We start from the raw sequence: 14,191 nt of genomic DNA on the forward strand, positions 1-14,191 counted from the left end.
GGGATATCCCTTCCCTCACCTACCGAGTCACTGCTGTACGGGATATCCCTTCCCTCACCTACCGAGACACTACTTTAGTGGGATATCCCTTTCCCTCACCTACAAAGACACTGCTCTACTGAAATATCCCTTCCCTTACCTACCGAGATGCCCCTCCTCTACCAAGATATCCCTTCCACACCGAGAAGCCCCTCCTCTACCAAGATATCCCTTCCACACCGAGATTCCCCTCCTCTACCAAGATATCCCTTCCACACTAAAATGCCCCTCCTCTACCGAGATATCCCTTCCACACCGAGATGCCCCTCCTCTACCGAGATATCCCTTCCACACCGAGATGCCCCTCCTCTACCGAGATATCCCTTCCACACCGAGATGCACCTCCTCTACCGAGATATCACTTCCACACCGAGATGCACCTCCTCTACCGAGATATCACTTCCAAACCGAGATGCACCTCCTCTACCGAGATATCACTTCCACACCGAGATGCCCCTCCTCTACCGAGATATCCTTTCCACACCGAGATGCCACTCCTCTACCGAGATATCCCTTCCACACTGAGATGCCCCTCCTCTACCTAGATACCCCTTCCCTACTAAGGTACCCTTCACTGCTAAATAACACCTTCCCTACCGAGACATCACTCCCCATTGAGATATACCTTCCATGCTGAAATATATCTATTCCCTTACCAAGTAACCCCTTCCCTACTGAGGCTTCCTTCCCCTTCAAGATATAACTTCCATGCTAAGACACCCCTTTTCTAGATATCCTTTGCTACTGAAACTCCCCTTTCCTGCCAAGAGCCCCTTTCTTACTGAGATACCCCCTCCCTGTTGAGATTTCCCCATCCATACTGTGTTACACTTTCTCTACTGAGATGGCCCTTATTATTTTATGAATACTTGTTTAATTTCATCATTATTACTGAAAATATGTTTGTCATGTAGAGCTGCCCTTGGTGTAAAGTAAACTAGCTATACCTCACCCCTAATTGTTTTTTTTTTTTCTTTCTTAACCTATTGTTTTTGATAAAATCCTGTGTAGATAAATAAATCATTAGCAGGCATTCACTAAGACCTGGATGTTATTTCAAGTGTTCCTCTGTGTTAAGCTGTCCACAGATGGATCGAAGTTCAGCAGAGATCGGCCACATTTCAATCCATATATGTGCACCATGATTGTACATAAGTCAATCTACTGATCAATTTCTGTACAACTGCCTTGCTGGAAAATTTCCTCTCGATCAGTGCCACAGGGTTTAGTCTGCAGCCTGATCAGCGTATTTTATGGTGTGAAAGTTTTTCTCACAAAATGCAATACCACAGCGGGAGGATTCCCCCATCCACCTCGAATGTGTGTTTGCGAATACGTGTGCTCCTGTCTCTGTGATTAAAAAAGACAAAAAAAAAAAAGCAGTATATACCGTATATCCCTAAACGTCTTTCAGGACAGCACCTGAGAGAGTGGTTCCTCCCACTTGCCAACAGGAAACACATCCACAAACTTTAAAAGGAGGCTCCTTCCCACATGTTGCCAGTTTTTGTGTTTCCTCCAGGAGGGAGTCAGGAACTTTAAAGGATTTTCCGCAGACAAATGTTGGATAGCAGGTTTAAAAATTTTCCACGGACAAAAGTACAAACACACATGCTTGGAAGCAAGGACGAGCCAGAAGCGGTCGGTCTCGTAAACTAGCGTTCGTAATGGAGAATTAACGCTTGTGATGTGGCAAATTATAAAATCTCGAAATGCAGCGCACATTCTCTTCTTTAATGGGATAATAATGAAGCTGCTTTGCTGGTGATACTGATGGAGTTATTGCAAACTAATTTTAAAAGGCTTTTTTTTTTTTTTTTTTTCTAATGATATCAAGAATAATATTATTATGCTTTTTTTTTATTTGGACAAGTTACCATAACACCATTATCCTGTAATTTTTAAGATCAAAGATACAACTATGTTGGTGTCCCTTGTCAATTTTACATTGTATTTTTTTTAATGTAACTGCTATTCCCAAACTGTCATTTGAAGTAAAACACATAGCCAAGTATTCTCCAAATTTTTTTTATTGTGCATTAAAAAAAGAAAACAAATACAATTAGACACGCTATCTGCCAATAGAACAAATCAAATCATTATTCAACCAAAAAAAAAAAAGCCTCATGTTTCATAGTTTCATAGTTAGTTAGGTTGAATAAAGACACCAGTCCATCCAGTTCAACCTGAGTGAGTGTCTACAATTGTCCCTATCCCTATACATTGCACACTCACATCAGTCCCCACAATCCAAGGTCCCCATTTATATACTAGGGCCAATTTTGGACAGAGACCAATTAACCTACCTGCATGTCTTTGGATTGTGGGAGGAAACCGGAGTACCCGGATTAAACCCATGCAGGGACAGGGAGAACATGCAAACTCCAACATGTATGTGTACTGCCTCTTAATCTTGGGGGTCAACAATGCGACGAATTTGTGAAAGCAGGGGTCCGTCATCTGTAGATAATTCAGAAAAACATCTGGATTGTTCTCCTTGAGCTCCCGCAGCAAAGGCATATGACATAATTGGCCACGATTAATAAAGCAACCAATTTTTGGTCCAAGAACTCCTCCTCCTCCTCCTGTTCCTGGACTGGACTTGGGTCAAAGCAATAACTCCAAGGCCAATAATAAATAACATGTTATCTCCTCCGATTCCGAAACATGGCTGGTTGACGGACGCCCGTTCAGAAACAAACTGAAAAGCACGAATCAACACTCGCCAAACTTCTACTAACACAAAAGTAGGAGAAGGAGCCCAAAGAGTGGCGCTAATGAGCTGAAAAACAACATAGTATGTCACTACGTTCGTATTTGTTGCCCGACAATTCCTTGCCGTTTGTATGCAAGACAAGTTTGGGCCAACACCCTTCAGACAAGTCCACGGTTTTGTTGGCCAACAATCTGATCGTGTGTACCAAGCTTTAGTTGCTGTCCTGAGAGTCCAGGCTTCCTGCTCCATGTTTTTTGTTTTACCTCAGAGAGCTTGTTCCTCCCATTTTACAGAGTGCTGTTGGATGGGCTCCTTCCCCCTCTATAAAGTGCTCATGGAGAGCCGGTACTGCTGCGGGTGCCACTCCTGGGTGGCGGGGAGGTGGAGGCGGACACAATTTTTTTTTCTTTTCAACCGCCTGCCTTCTCTAAAAACGGAGCTGTCATGTTGGAAATGGCAGTCAGTGACTGCATCTGCTGGAAGTGAGGTATCCAGAAGGGGGGCGGTGTCCACAGAGCAGGTGCAGGGCATCATTTCCACTGGAAGGCACAGGGGGAGAAGAGAGGAACGGGGCTGGTGCATATTTGCCGGTTCCAGTCCGACTGACGCAGCAGTGCTATTGGAGTCTGGAACTGGTGTCCTAGCCACACACAGACACAAAGTGCACCGCAATGGCTGCAGCGAGTGGGACAGGCACCAGCAAGGCCCAGGTAAGGAGCAGATGTGATACTTCCCTGTTTTTGCTATGAGGTTTCTCTCTTTCTACTTCCCCGGTGGCAGGGGCCTGTCTGGGCACATGAGGTGACTGTTGTTTCTCACTGTGCACCTGTGGTGAGCCTTTTTGAAAGGTTAGGTTGTCTCTCTGGAATGGTTTTTTCTTGTGTCCCTTTTTTGTGTTACGGCAGGCCAAGAGCTCTGATCCAGTGGCTAAACGGAAGTGTCCTTTCAAAGCAAAACTACCTGATGGCTGGAAGAAGACCTTATGTCAAAGAGGAAGCTTCTTCCGCACACAGCGATTTGATTGCATCACTTAAAAAAGAACTAGATGCCACCATTCCATCGTTTCACTCTTCACTAGCAAATCATCCCTAAGTCAGCCAGCTACCTCACAATTCTCTCAGGACTCACTGTTAGTCCCGGTGGTGGAGACTGAAGCAGGTTCTCCTACCTAAGTGGGACTTTTGCCCTCTCGTTCTAAGGAAGAATCGGATGAGGAGGAGAAATTAATGGAGAATGCACCTTCTAAATACAAGCTGTCTTTAGAACAAGTAGATGGCCTGTTAAAAGAAATGTATACTATTCTGGGCCTAGAAGAGGAGAGAAAAGAATTGCCTCTGCATGACAGGATGTACACAGGTCTCAGTGAGCCTAAAAATCATACTTTTCCTGTGCACTTAGTAATTTCTGAGGCTATTAAGAAGGAATGGGCAGAACCAAAAAGAAAGCCTTTTTTCCCTAAGGCCCTTAAAAGGCGCTTTCCATTTGATGAAGACCCAGCGGCACTTTGGGATAAAATCCCAAAACTCGATGCAGCCTTTTCCCAGGTTTCAAGATCAACTGACCTGGCATTGGAGAATATGGGTGTGTTAAGAGATCCCATGGAGAAAAGGATGGATCAACAACCTAAAAGGCCTTGGCAATCCATCGTGGGCAATCTCAAACTAGCCGTGGCGACTACTTGTGTCTCCGGGAATATGGAATATTGGGTGAATCAGCTGAAAGCCCATATTATAGCAGACTCGCCAAAGCAAGAAATTATGTATTCTTTCTCGACTTTGTCAGCTGCTGTAGCCTTTATTTCAGATGCTTCAGCAGAGTCTATTAGAATGACCCCAAGCTCTGCAGCCCTAACTAACATGGCCAGGACGGAGCTGTGGCTAAAGACCTGGCCAGGGGATTCGGCATCCAAAAACAAGCTTTGTGGGGTGCCGTTCTTGGGAGATTTACTATTTGAACCTGACTTAGATTCGGTCCTAGATAGGACAGCAGATAAAAAGAAGTCATTCCCGTTAACAAGAAAAAGCAACCGGTTAAGCATTTTTTTTCAATTTCAAAGGACTCAAGAACAAAGTACCAAACCCCAGGAGAAGAGAAGAAATTGGTCATCGCAGAAGGGAAAGAGCAAAGGAAATGTCCTTTTTCATCCTCCTGCGTCAACCAACAAAACGCAATGACTAGTCACTGCCAGTGGGAGGAAGGCTTCAGAATTTCCTCCCTCATTAAGCCAGTGTGACAGAAAACCAATATATTCTGTGCATGCTGTCCCAAGGTTACAAAATAGATTTTTTTGGATCTTCCTTTAGAAAGATACTTTGTAACAAACCTACCAAGGGATACAACAAAGGCCCTAGCTATGAAGAACCTGTTAGTTAAAGGATCTGATGCATGAAAGTATTGTGATGCATGTATTGCCAGAGAAACGTTATCAGGGATTCTATTCTCGCATATTCTGTTTGCTTCTCAACTTGGAACCATTGAACAAGTCAGTCCTATACAAGAAAATTTTATGGACTCGATCTTCACGGTCAGGAATCTGCTGACCAAGGAATGCTTTATGACATCAATCGACTTGAGAGATGCTTACCTACATATTCCTATAGCCCCTCAGGCCCAAAAATTTCTGTCAATATGGGGAAGGAGGTACTACATCTGCAATTCAAGGCCCTTCCATTCGGCCATAACATCTGCTCCGTGAGTCTTTACAAAGGTTATGGCGGAAGCCCTCGCCCCTCTTCGCCTTCAGGGGATTGTGGTAATCCCGTATCTGGAAGATCTCCTCTTCTTTGTCCCATCTAGGGAGAAACTGAAAGAAGATCCAGGCAAGGCCCGCAGTCATTTGGAATCCCTGAGTTGGATAGTGAACATTCAGAAATCAAACTTCAATCCGGCTCAGCGAGTACAATTTCTGGGGTACAGAATAAATTCAGTGGAACAGAGAATTTTTTTGCGTCCGGAAGAGAAAAAAATCAAGGTCCAGAATGTAGTAACTATGCTACAAACTAATTGGGAGATGTCGGTCAGAAAGGTTATGTCAACCGTGGGAACTTTAACCTCGACTATGTCAGCCATCCAATGGGCAAGGCTAGATTTCAGGCCACTCCAGAGGTTCCTTCTAAAGGTATGGAACCACAGGACAAAGACTCTAGACACAAGGGTAAAGATCCCCACCAGCATCAAACACTTTGGTGGTGGAGAAATCAGTCAGTGTTGGAAAAAGGCCTACTCTGGTCCTTCCCAATCTAAAAAAATTGTGACGATCGACACCAATATGTGGGGATGGGGGGCCCACATGGGTCAGGATTTGTCACAGGGAGCATGGTCCCAGACCGAAGCAGAAAAATCCTCAAATTCAAGGGAGCCAAAAGCATTCACCTTAGCGTTGGCTGCCTTCTCTCCACACCTCCTAGGATTCCATGTCCAGATTCGGACAACACCACTACCGTAACCTACTTGAACAAGCAGGGAGGTACGAGAAGCAAAACTCTTCAGTTGCTGTCAGAGGAAATTCTGGAGTGGGCGGAAAACCGTTTAGTGTCCTTATCTGCAGGCCATCTCAAAGGCAGAAAATTCAGGAGGCAGAGGGGAGCCTGAATCCAGAGGTTTTTGCATTGATCACCAGGACCTGGGGCCATCCACAAGTAGACCTGTTTGCATCAAGGCAAAACACACAGCTGACGCAATTCTTTTCCCTTCACAGAGACGACAGTTCTCAGGGGATAGACGCCTTGGCGCACCCTTGGAATTTTCACCTGGGGTACACCTTTCCCCCATTCCAGCTGATTCCACTGGTATTGAGAAAAGTACAGAAGGAAAGAGTGTCGCTAATTCTGATTACTCCATTCTGGTCAAAGAGAGCTTGGTTTTCCACCATTTTGCAAATGCCAGTCAAACCATTTTGGTAGCTTCCTCTGAGACAGGATTTTCTTGTGCAGGGCCCAGTGCATCACCCGAATGTAGCCAAGTTAAGCCTCATTGCCTGATATCTGAGGAGCAGATGCTAAGGCAGGCATGTCCAAAGTGCGGCCCGCGGCCCGGTTTTGAACGGCCCACCTGGTTATTTGGACATACATATCTTTTGTGGCCCCGACAATCTCCCAGCGCCGGGGCCACAAAAGATATATATGCTTCGGGAGGACAGGACCGAGCACCGTACACAGGAGAATTTCCTGTTTACGGGCGGCCTCTGTAATAGGAAGTCCTTCTCCTGCACTGCCATTGGACGACTGTTCTGTCCATCAAAGGAGGCGGGACTTTCTATTAAAGAAGCCGCCGTGTAAACGGGAGATTCTCCTTTGGCGCTCGTCAGTGCATTCCTGGCAATGGTGCTGCGTTCCTGGCAATGGTGCTGCGTTCCTGGCAATGGTGCTGCATTCCTGGCAATGGTGAGGCATTTGGGGAGGCATTCCTGGCAATGGTGCTGCGTCCCAGGCAATGGTGCTGCGTCCCTGGCAATGGTGCTGCGTCCCTGGCAATGGTGAGTCATTCCTGGCAATGGTGCTGCATTCCTGGCAATGGTGAGGCATTTGGGGAGGCATTCCTGGCAATGGTGAGGCATTTGGGGAGGCATTCCTGGCAATGGTGCTGCGTCCCTGGCAATGGTGCTGCGTCCCTGGCAATGGTGCTGCGTCCCTGGCTATGGTGGGGGAATTCCTGGCTATGGTGGGGGCATTCCTGGCTATGGTGGGGGCATTCCTTGCTATGGTGGGGGCATTCCTTGCTATGGGGGGGGCATTCCTGGCTATGGTGGGGGCATTCCTGGCTATGGTGGGGCATTCCTTGCTATGGTGGGGGCATTCTTGGCTATGGTGAGTGCATTCCTGGCTGTGGTGGGTGTGTTCCTGGCAAAGGTGGGTCTGCAGATGTGCACTGATTAGGCTGCATTGGTGGGCACTGACCATTATTTTGCTTCAGTTCTTTATTTAAACATTTTTTTTCCTGAAACTTCCCTCTTAAAGTGAAGGTGTGTGTTATACGCCAATTAATACAGTATGTACAAATACACCCAAGCTCATTTCTTCCCACACACAGCCACAAAGGCAAGAGAATTCTTGTTGGGCAGTGTATTAGAGCTCGAACGAACACACTTAGACCGAATTTTAACGATTCAAAGAATGTCAGGCAAAATGGTCGGCCCTCGCGCATGTTCACTTCATCAAATCCGGCCCTCTTTGAAAAAAGTTTGGACACCCCTGTGCTAAGGAACAAGGGTTTGTCAGAACCTTTACTAACCACTTTACTTTCCAGTAGGAAGAAAGTAACTAGAGCTATTTATACCAAGGTGTGGAAGGTCTACATTTCTTGTAGACTAAAGCCGCGTACACACGGGCGGACTGTCTGGCCAACATAGTCCATCGAAACACATTTCAGCGGACAGTCCGTTCGTGTGTGGGCTTCAGCGGACTTTTTCAGCGTGCAGTCTGGCGGACTAAGTATTTCGGAATTTCCGTAATATTGTCCGTCAGACTTTGGTTTCAGCGGACAATCCGCTCGTGAGTAGGCTAGTTCGACGGACTAAGTATGGCGCATGCTCAGAAAGGATTTACACGGCGAAAGGTTATATTGCTGTGTATTGGACTTCCTATTTCTAGTCCCGTCGTACGTGCTGTACACGTCATCGCGCAAGCTTTCGACGGACTGTTTGGGTATCCGTGTGTGATATGAAATGAGGGGAAGCTCTGCTGATTTACTCATCCAATAATGTGCTAGCTAAAATGCTGTTTTTTATTTTCCTTGGACGTCCCCCTTGGATCCACAGCGACTGCACTTCCAAGTGCACTTTCAGTGCAATTTCAAGTGCACTTTGCACTTGTAATGCAAAATGAATTTGCCTTTTTTAAATAATCCCCATTGTCTCAATGTTATAATCCTTACAAAAGGGTGTAGACAAGGGTCTTGCAGTCAGCACTCTTAAAGTGCAAGTGGCCACATTGGGTTTTTTCTTGAGAGATAAATTTTTTCAGAAACTTTGGTTGCAAGGTTTTTGCAAGGCACTTACCAGATCCAGACCAGCTCCAGCTAAGCATTTTCCCAAATGGGATCTCTCAGTGGTTCTGCAAGCCCTCACAAAGGAACCATTTGAACCACAACAAGCAGTCTCTCTAAAGAATTTGACTTTCAAAACTGTATTTCTAGTTGCAATCACATCTGCAAGAAGAATCAGTGAACTGCATGCGCTATCAGTTAGGCCCCTTTCACACTGGGGTGGTGCGGCTGTCGGCGGTAAAGGGCCGCTATTTTTATGTCTGCGGGCGCTAGTGGGGTGGTTTTAACACCCGCTAGCGGCCGAAAAAAGGATTAAAACCGACTGCAAAGCGCCAATGCAGCGGCGCTTTGCCGGCGGTATAGCCGCGCTGTCCCATTGATTTCAATGGGTAGGAACAGATTAGGAGCGGTGAATACAGCGCTCCTTCACCGCTCCAAAGATGTAGCTAGCAGGACTTTTTTACCATCCTGCTAGCGCACCGTTCCAGTGTGAAAGCCATCCGGCTTTCACACTGGAGTGAAAGGGTCCTGTTTTTTCAGGTGCTATTTTTAGTGCTGTAGCGCCAGAAAACCGCCCCAGTGTGAAAGGGGCCTTAAAGAACCTTTTTTGTTCATTTATCCAGATAGGATTGTACTTAAAGGGGTTGTAAACCTTTGTGTTTCTTCACCTTAATGCATCCTATGCATTAAGGTGAGAAAACACCCGGCAGTGACTGCTGTCAATCAAATCCAATGACACGGGGGGCTTGGCTGAGTCATACATTCAGCAGCTGTGGACGCGAATGCTGGACTCGGGAGCGCTCCAGCAAGATAGCCCACTTGGGAGAGCGCTTCTCCTAGGGTGTTATCTGATGTGGGGAGGAGCCGCTGGGGGACCCCAGAAGACGAGATTCTGGGACACTCTGTGCAAAACGAGCTGCACAGTGGAGGTAAGTATGATATTTTTGTTATTTAAAAATAAAAATAAACCCTCATGTCGTGTACACACGATCAGACTATCTGCCGACTTTCCAAACGAGCGGACTTGCCTACACATGACTGTACTTTTCCAGTGGACTAGGTCCAGTGGACAGTCCGCTGGACTATGGCGGGAGTCCGCCTGACTTTTAAAATGTATGGACTTGCCCCCATGCGGAGTAAAGTCTGTTTATTTTGAACGTGCCTCCAAGTAGACGGAACTAGCGAAGGAAGTCAATGTCGCTGCCTCCATTGGTGAGATTGACACCTCTCGAGCCCTGTCACCTGGTATGGATTTAAGGGGAACCCCTACGCCAAAAAAAACGGTGTGGGGGTCCCCCAAAGTCCATAGCAGGAGGGACCCTGTGGCCCCCCCACCCCAAAGCACCTTGTCCCCATGTTGATGAAGACAAGGGCCTCATCCCGACAACCCTGGCCGTTGGTTGTCGGGGTCTGCGGGTGGGGGGCTTATCAGAATCCAGGAGCCCCCTTTAATAACGGGGCCCCCAGATTCCGGCCCCTACCTTATGTGAAGGAGTATGGGGTACGATGAACCCCTACCCATTCACCTGGGGAAAAGTGTACATAAACAAACACTGGTTTTTAAAGTACTTTATTAAACAGCTCCGGGGGTCTTCTTCCGTCTTCAGGGTCTTCTCGCCGGACTCCTCCCCTATCTTCTGCTCTTTTGCTAGCTCTCTTACTAGCGGAGGAGCCAGGCTTTCCCCTTCGTCGCTGCCGCCGTCCGGAGGTCTTCTTCCAATTTGGGGGGTCTTCTTCCGACTTTGGGAGTCTTGTCCCGCTCTTCAGTTCTTGGGAACAAAAAGTCCGCCGGAGCCCACGCACTGGTCCGCTGGATAATCTGATTGTGTGTACGTGGCATTACAATCACTTTAAGACAGATCCAGGCTTTTTGCCAAAAGTAGCAATGTTTCAGAACCGGTCGCAGGAGATCATCCTGCCAACCTTTTGCTCAAACCCTTCAGGAGAAAAGGAAGGTCAGTTTCACAACCTGGATGTGAGACGAACTCTATTACATTACTTGGAAGTAACAAAAGATTTTTGTTCTTTTTTCTGGAAACAAAAAAGGCCAACAAGCAGCGAAGAGGTCAATTGCTAGATAGCTTAAATTAGCTATTTTGGTAGCCTACACTTAGATGGGTCTACTCCACCGCCCCCCCTGCTGGGAATTAGTGTTCACTATACCAGGACTCAAGCCATTACATGGGCAGAAAAAGCTGGCGCCACCCCAGATCAAATTTGTAAGGCAGCTACTTGGTCAGGTTACTTTACGTTTTGCCCCTCATTACAGACTGGATTTTCCCTCCCTAGGGTGTAAATCTCTTTTATCCTCTCAGGTGCTGTTCTGAAACGCTTTTAGGGAAAATTCAAGTTGGAATTACCGGTAACTTGTTTTCCAGGAGTCTTTCAGGACAGCAACAACCCGCGCCTATTGTTTTTTTTGTATACTGTGACTAACCATATTATGATTAAGTGTTCCAGCTTGGGGCCGGAGGTTTTCTACTATTACTTGCAACATGTGGAAAGTAGCTTCCTTTTAAAGTTCAGTGTTTTCTGTTGGCAAGTGGGAGGAGCCACTTTCTCAGGTGCTGTCCTGAAAGACTCCTGGAAAACAATTTACTGGTAAGTCTAACTTGAATTTTCAGGGCGGCGCTCACATGACAGCTGCTGCGGCTGGGGGCCAAGATTCTACCACTGACGTCAGTCGGGAGGAGAGAGCCAGCCAGTCACGTGAGCGGTGCTCTGAAATATGGTATATACTGCATTTTCTTTTATAAATCACAGAGACAGAAGCACACAGCATTAGCAAACACAGGATTATATGAGATTTTAAATGTTATTTCAGAAGCAGGAGGGGAGGGGCAGGCACTGGCACAGACAGAAGGGGGAGAGCAGACAAGATAGCTGCAGATGATGGAGGCACATAAACTGACCACAGTGCCAGTGCTCAGCAGCCATGATAAACTGTGATCAGATTACAGGGGGGAGGGCAGAACCAGGGATGATCAGCCAGGTATTTTATATGATACAAGGGACCACATTACATAGCACAAGCACTGTGCTGTATAACATGCTTTACAGGAACAGGATCCTTTTTTTATTTTTTTATTTTTTATTTTTTTTTAAGGTTACAAATGCTTTAAGCTAATACTGACGTTACAATCTGATTGTACTCCTTTAGGTCTACCAATAACTATGCAGTACAAAGGCTTGCCTGATTGCATATAAATTGATTGGATAGATTAGGTAGGTATTGATATTGCATAGTTTTGGTAAATCCTAATTTGATTATACAACATTTTTATGTTAAGATTGTAACGTGTGTGGTGACCCTTAATGTTGTTGAGATAGAATGTCCTAGGGCAGTGATGGCGAACCTTTTTGAGCCAGAGTGCCCAAACAGCGACACAAATCCAACTTATTTATTTCAAAGTGTCACATGGAATTATGCTCAGAATGCAGTGTTCAGGATTGTGTTGTGCTCAGAATGCAGGGATCAGCAATGCGTTGTGCTCAAAATACAGGGTTTAGGAATGTGTTGTGTGCAGAATACAGGGTTCAGGAATGGTTGTGCTCAGAATACAGGGTTCAGGAATGTGTTGTGCTCAGAATGTAGGATTCAGGAATGCGTTGTGCTCAGAATGCAGGGATCAGAAATGCGTTGTGCTCAGAATACAGGGTTCAGGAATGCGTTGGTTCAGGAATTTGTTGTGCTCAGAATGCAGGGTTCAGAGGGGGTGATGTGAAGGCCAGTAGAGGACACTGCTATGGGGTTAACCCTTCTCAAAGCAGTATCCTCTGCCCCCTTCACATACCCGTCCCCCCCCCCTTCCCCTATAGCAGTGACCTACCTGTGTATGTACACAGTCCTCCACATGCTTCTGCGCCCGAGGCCCTGCACAGGCAGTCACTCTCTTACTGGCTCTCAAAGTCCAGGAAGGGAGGAGTCTCTCTTCTCAAACTTGGTTTCCAGAGGCAACGCAGCACTGCTTGCAGTAGCAGACACTCTGTGTAAGTCCTTTCCACTGGGCTACCCTCGGTGCATACACACAATCAGCCTTCCCTCTGCCCAATCTCACTGATGCAAGGAAGGGAGCCGGCTCCTCTGTGCCTGCACCACCAGTGCAAGTGACTACCTGGCTGGGGGATCCCCCCCCCATACTGATGGCGTTGGCACCGTAAGCTTGCGTGCCCACAGAGAGGGCTCTGCATGCCAGCTGTGGCACGCATGCCTTAGGTTTGCCAGCACTATTCTAGGGTCTCGGGCTGACATCCACCTTTCAATACATTGCCGACAACATAGTCTTGCCTGGTAGAAAATCTGTGTGAATGGTGCAAGGAGCAGGGAGATTTATGAAGAATTAACAACAAACATCGGCAGTGATCATAGAAACTTCTCATTAATCACTACAGTGTGAAACATATCAAGGTGTTACATGAGTACTGCTGATATCTGCAGTGCTTATTCTTTAGCTGCATATACAGTATCTCACAAAAGTGAGTACACTCCTCACATTTTTGTTGTCACATGAAAACATATAATATAATAAAATGCAATAACATAAGAAAGTCCAGTCCAATCACTGTATAAATCCCATGTTATAACAGCACTTGTGTCAGTCCATAGAATTTCTGGCCAACAAATATATACTTCTCACCCAGATCTTCACCATGTGAGGCGTACTCCCCTATGGGGTTACACTCACCAGAGCTGAGGATATCACAGGCCTCAAAGATAATCCTTATATCACTTTAAAGGAGAGTCCTCAGCAATGCGGGCCAGGTTAGAAAATGTGAATCACTCCAGTCATATAAAATCATGGAATGAAAATAACAAAATAGTGTAATCCTGTTTCACACATTTATTGTAACAAAACCCGACCCCCATACAGAACATGTACAAACTGTTAAAAGCAATAGAGCATATAACTGTAAAGCATAGTCACCAGTCCGCCGCACAGGAGAGCGTCAGTGTGGATCACACAGCCTTGCTGTTTCTTCCTGATTGTCTTCAGCTAGCCATGGTGCGCAAACGTCACTTCTGGTCGCCGTGGAGGTCACCAATTTGCGCGTTTCGTCATATCCTCAGGATACATCCACAAAGTTTGCAGCTGTTTGTGAAGAGTCCACTGATATTATAATATATAATATTTACAAAAATGTCAGGGGTGTACTCACTTTTGTGAGATACTGTACATGCCAAATAATCTGTAATGTTGTACAGCCAGGTTCTTCATTCGACCTGTTTCCCAGTTTACTAATCCTCTTCCTGTATCACCTCTTCCTCCTCCAGGCTGGTCTCTATGCAAATAAATCTACACCTTCACCTCTGTGGCATGAACAAGGAAGTGATCTAGGAAGTAGTAGAGGTGTTTACCCGGTTGTGCTGTGTGCAATGATGTGCAAATCACTGTTTAGTGTGTCATGTGTATGTGCCTCTTTGTCTTTTTTATCACATGAGGCAGTCTGTTTTAA

The 14,191-nt window shown here is 46.2% G+C and overlaps 1 protein-coding gene across 1 annotated transcript in view; it reads right to left on the bottom strand.

Moving 5' to 3' along the window:
- USP8 (ubiquitin specific peptidase 8) overlaps nt 1-13,970 on the bottom strand; it is a 104,707-nt gene extending 90,737 nt beyond the window's left edge. Inside the window, exon 1 of the mRNA XM_077470847.1 lies at nt 13,663-13,970. The gene's annotated coding sequence lies outside the window, so the exon portion shown is untranslated. The remainder of the gene's footprint in view (nt 1-13,662) is intronic.
- Nucleotides 13,971-14,191: the final 221 nt, after the last annotated feature.

This window comes from Lithobates pipiens, unplaced genomic scaffold (genome assembly GCF_037356315.1).
Source record: "Lithobates pipiens isolate NorthernLeopardFrog02 unplaced genomic scaffold, aLitPip1_a1.2 Scaffold_8, whole genome shotgun sequence".
NCBI classification, from domain to species: Eukaryota; Metazoa; Chordata; class Amphibia; order Anura; family Ranidae; genus Lithobates; species Lithobates pipiens.